We start from the raw sequence: 6,000 nt of genomic DNA on the forward strand, positions 1-6,000 counted from the left end.
ACGCCTTTTGTGACCTCCTCTCAGTAAGTAAACAGCCTGTTTTTACAATCTTTTATAAATGCCGTGAAACCAACTTGTATCAAATGGATGTTCTTAATTAACAATACTCCTATCATTATGCTGCCAGCCATCCTCATTTAAGCCCTTTGAGCTGGGAGGTTATCACAGATACGTTGTGTTGCACATAGAAATACTTGGGTTTTTTTATTTGGCTATACATATGCCCCAATGCACAGAAAGAAACTTTCAAAAGAACTAACAACTCTGGCAACAGAAAAGAAGTAGCTTTCAGGGCATACTTACCCAAGAGCACAAGAGTTTTAAAAGTATTACAAAGAAGAAGCAAGATTATTAAATGTAAGATACGGTTGTTTCTGACCACAGGCCAACATCACTTGTCTACAACCAAAAACTTGATCTTCCCCAGAAATATTGAACAAAATAAAATGTTCTGTTCACCCTTTGGTTCTCAACAAAACTCAGGGGAATGAAACTGTAAGAACAAATATTTTCTAAATCAGTATTTTTGCCAGCATTGAAGAAACTGAAATTATATTTAAAAAAAAATAGTTTGCTGGGTTTGAAACTGAAGAAAGTATCTGGTTAAATGATGGGTTATATGATTTCTTGCAATTTTTACACCTGTTTCAAATCTCTGCATTATTAATAGTTACAGTTGCCTGAGAGTGATTTTTATTTGTCAATATTACAGTGAAATAGTGAACTCTACAAAAAGATGACAAATTTAAGTTTTCTCCATTGTATTCTGCCTTAACTACAAATTAGGGATAAATTGATATCAATTTATATCTCAGGAAGCTTTGTTGCTCATTTACACTCTTCTGCTGCTAAAACTAAATCAGTGTCAAGCACCATTCTCGGACACACTGTATTGCTAGAAATGCTTCAATATGTTTTTAATTCTGAAGCACTAGTATAAATATGAATTAGCATCAATAGAAACACTCTACAATTATGTCAATGTGAACATAACCTGAATCTGACCTATTCTTTTAAAAGATGTAAAGCTCATATTCTAATTCCTTTTGTCAACAGAAAAGTCATTGCCCAGACCACATTTTAATTAACCACCCTGAATTCCCTTTGCAAATTCAATTAATGAAAGAGATTAGTCTTCACTTCTTGTCCTAACTTGTCCTTCAAAGTGAAAGTGCAGTTTACTGATACATTATCAGTTATGGATTCTGAGGAACTGTTCCAGGAGTTGTTTGGACAGCATTCCATAATTATGAATAAAATTCATGATTACAAAAAAGGGGTAAAATACATTAAAATGTTACAGTTACCCTTAAAACTAAGTGTAAATAAGCACAGAACTGGGAAAAGACATCAGTAATCATATACACACCTTTAATTCTGAGTCCCAAATTTAGTTTTCTGTATGTGCAGTAATAGCCCTGTGCAACAGTTTTGACATTCCTAACTGTCTCTAGAATTGATGAAATAAGAAAAAGCCAGAAGAATCAAAACCAGAAATTGAAAAGCTTTGAGTTGCTCTTCTAAATAAGAGGTCCAATACTCTGTAATTAGTGAATGGATTCCTACGTGTTTTCTGAACATTTTAATTCCATTCAATAAATATTCAATAACATAGATCAATCTATTTTCTAGAATTGTAGGAATAGCTGTTGGTAGGGACCTCTGGAGATCTCTTGTCCAGCCTCTTCTTCAAAGCAGGACTGCCAGCTAACAGGGGCAGCTCTGCCTTTGGCTGAGTCAGGGCTCTGCGGCTCATGAAAAGCACCAAGGATGGAGATTTCCTCCACCTCCCTGGGTAACCACATTCCATGTGAGACTGCTCCTCCTGGGCAGACTGAACCTCCCGAGGTGCTTCTGTGGCTGCTGTCCCCTCTACATCATCTGCTGGTACTGAGGGGACAGCAGATTCCTTGTTTGCCTTGTTGCCCACTCCGCTAATTGAATATTGTCAGAAATTTGCCAACAACACCCCGTTTCAGCAAGTGCAATATGTTTGTAGCACACTGTAGTGTGACACAAAGAAAAAGCTTTTCCCTTTTTTCAAGTGTGGATTCTCTGTCTTTTCCAAAAATCCTGAAGTCTTTCTCTTGGATTTCTTTCCCAGACTTTGATTTTTACCAATAATCTGTTTAACATATTTCTTTTCTGTTACATGTCCTTATTTTCATTTTCACTATTTTGAAGACTTTGATCATCCTCACCCATAAAAAAATATAGATATATTTCCTTTAATAATTATCTCAGTGTTATAAGAACTGATATAAATACAAGCAGTCCTTTCATTGCATCTGCAGGCAAGTAGATCTTTCCTGATTCTTAGCATGAGGTGCTACTTTTACAGATGCTAACAATGGTAGCAGCAGTGCATGTTTTATCCCCACAATAATAAAAGAAAACGAAATAAAATAAAATAATGTATTTCTCGTAACAACAGTTTGAAAAATCTACTCCAAAATTCATAGTGATTTCAGAAGTAAAGTTATATTATATGCATGTTACATCACAAATCTCAAACTATTTTCACAGGAATGCCATCATTTCACAGTATCAAATTCTTTACACACTTTCTTTGTGGAATATACCAAGAAAGTCCCATCACATACAGCAAATCAGGAACTAGAATTATACTTATTACCAGCCATTAATCTCTTACCCCAATCCATTAGCACCTCAGCTAGATAGTGTAATTCAACACATATTAACAAAGCAAAGTATGGTGCAGATTTGCTCTATAGAGGTGATGCAGACAGGATTTAGGCTTGCTTGTACAAAGTATGTGATATTTGGAATTAAATTCATGTTCAGTGACACTAGCAACTATACCAAAACAGGAAAAGAAAAGGGTTAAAAAAAGCATAATTCTTTATGCTCAGTTTACAGGGGGATCAATATTTTTTGTTGATAGTTTGGTCATATAATTTATGCCTGGATTGCACTAGGATAGATTGAGGATATATTGCACAGCAGAGAACTTGGATAACTCTATGGCAGCCCACCCATCTTTGAGTTTGGAATTTTGAACCACATATTTTATACATAAATTACATTTTAAACCGAATAGAAAATATACATTTTTTACAGTGTGTATTATATGATAAATGCTTTCTTGGAAAACTGAAATGTTTGAGTTTAGCATCTAGAAATTGAAAAGCAGTCAAAAATTGAAAGAAACAAAACCAGCATTACACACAGATCTTAAATCTCTTGTACTAGCTAAGATAAGTTGTCATCACTAATTAGATCAGCTTCAAGAGATTAAACACCAAGCTTATTTTTCCATGGTGTCCAGTCCATTATAATAGCTATTTGTCTCCTTCTACCAGCAGGACTGGCCAAAGAAATTACACCAGCCATAATTTCCTAATGTTTCTTTGGTCTTTTCTGAATTAGAAAGAGAGGCCCTCGGTCCCAGAAAGCTTACATAACAACTTTTGACTTTATGGGGTTTTGATGGGACTCTGAGGAGGTCTGAACCTCGAGGTAGGATCAATTTTATCAGCTGAATGAACACACCCCCCCCCCCCCCCCCAAAAACCACTAAAGTAATTCTAACCTCAATGTTTTGTTTCAGTACAGACATCCCATTAAAATACACCAAATGCAGATCTTCCGGATGATGCAGATAAACAAAAGTTTGGAAACAAATCTTCCCCCTGTATTCTAATTCCTTTCAGAATCAGCTCTCCTTCCAAATGCTCTGGAGCCCAGCAGCTTGCACTGCTTCCTGGGTTGCAGCAACCTTCAGAGTCTCCCTCTGGGTCTCTAGGAATGTGTCCTCTCCTTGACCTCCGAGGCTTGGCCCTGGATCTGCTCCTCTGCAGACATGTGTTTTGTCAGGAGCCTTTCCATGTGCATGCAGACATTGCAATCTCCTGCTTTTCCTCCCCACAGTCCACCTGACCCAAACTGCCACAGCCAGGAAAAGCAGGGGCAGCCCTTCTGCTGTTCCGTCACACCCTTTCAAACAAAGCGAGAAGAAAAAAACCCAACAACCACAAAATAGAGACTAAGCCAAGAAGAAAAAAATCATTTTTGTCATCTGTCAGGCAAAAAAGCAGTCAAAATTGGAGGCAGTCTCTAGTGTCTCCATCCAAACTGCAAAGCCTTTCCTGGTTTTCTGGCTCAGATGTGAACCCTTTTCATTTTCCTACCTCGAGTAAGACCTGAGGTGAGACCTGGATCCATCAACTCTCCCTAGGCCCCAGTTTCTGGGGGGACAGGATGCAAATATATGAGCCAGAGTGGTTCAGGCTTCTGCACATCCTCGACTTTCAGAGTGTGGATTACATTATCATAGCCCAGAATAAGGATGCTAATGACAACTTGTATTAGGTAATAGAGAAAAGAACAGATGGATAGATCTTGCAAAATAATTAAAACACACCTACCTCTTGTCTGAACTTTTAGTCACCTCTCGCAGCTATTGATTAATAGTCTGTCCAGCTCAAGGCACTGCTACCTGTTGTCATGGCATCTGACTGCCTCCTAAAATAATGAAATACAAGATTGATTCTAATCTGTGCACATGGAAAACAAAGTATAACTTCAGAAAGTTTCTACTTCAGAAAAACTCAGTGAAAGAAGTGGCTATTACTAAATGTAGCTTTTTGTAGGAATGTGTATGAGCTAAAGTTCTCACCTGAAGCAGGAACAGTCTCTGGGATGTGCCAGAACAGTCTCTTGGATATTAGAAGAGAAAATAAACAAGAATCAGGAGTTGAACCCTTTCAGTAATAAGAATGGCTCTCCCATAACCATCCCTTACCAGAGACCTCCATGGTCTCTGAGCTGTTTAAAAGTCTATCAGTTAGGATAATCTGTACAAAATGGAGGAATTCCAAATCCCATTTTCTGCAGTTTACCAGCTTCAGCTTTGATTAACCTGTGGGACCTTACCTCTGCTGGGATTCACCGTGGCCTGTGTGATGCTGGTCCATACCCCACTCCTCACTGCTTCAGCTTTCCATCTGTTTCTTGTTTTCATATGCACTCATTACACAAAGTAGACACATCCTGTCTTTACAGCCTTTCTGGTGGAAAGGCTTTTTCTTTGCTCATGTTTCCTTCAGATACATTGTAAATTTTTTCTGAAGTGACCTTTAAAATCCTTTTAGACCTAATATTTTTTATCCATTGTAGCAAACTTCTTGGCTGACACCAAGTCATTCATCCCAAAATGTCAAAGATCAATGTATTTTTCTACAGAGAATTTCCATATGCCACGTGTGATTTTTCACTGAAACCCACTGTGGTACTGTCTTTATGAAGCCATTGATAGCATTTAGGATATTTATCAGTTTCTATCAACCTTTAATGAAACAGATTTCCAACTCCAACATTTGCTTTTTAACAGCTGTTCATAAATTTCATACATTTCTGAGGGGGTAAAGACCATTTACCAAAAAATAAAATTAAATCCCCATAGGTAGATGTTTCCAGGATCTGTAGACATGTTCATTTCATTTCCCAAGCTTCCCATTTCTCAAGGGAAATCCAAGACAGAGACTTCAGAGATCAAACTGTGGAACATAGAACATGCCCCATCTCTTAGTGTTCAATAAAGGGAGACAGGATTTCTCTAGAGAAATTAAAATAGAAGCCTGTGGTAAAAGAACACAAAATTAAATTTTCTCTTAAATTTTAAATTTTTAAGTAGCTTCCAATATAAAAGGTATATAGATCAGCATACTAGGAAACTTTTTTCTTTGTAAGTGGCCTTCTATTTCCAAGATGTCTAGAGATCCTCTTTTCTACATTGCAGCAGAGGGTATGTGGCTAAGAAATCAAACAAGCGTGATTAAAAATATATTAATCTTGTCCCCAAGTCTGAAAGCCATCACAGATTTAAAACTGGAGGGAAAGAGACCCCATGAGAAAAAAAAATCTAGGAAATCTTATAGAATTATCTAATTAAACGGTGAGTATTCTCACTAGTTATAAAGGAAAACTACAGATATATTTTTTCCAAGTATTTTTTAAGACAGGGTAATGTGGAGTTTT

The sequence above is a fragment of the Cinclus cinclus genome, chromosome 5 (assembly GCF_963662255.1).
Source record: "Cinclus cinclus chromosome 5, bCinCin1.1, whole genome shotgun sequence".
NCBI classification, from domain to species: domain Eukaryota; kingdom Metazoa; phylum Chordata; class Aves; order Passeriformes; family Cinclidae; genus Cinclus; species Cinclus cinclus.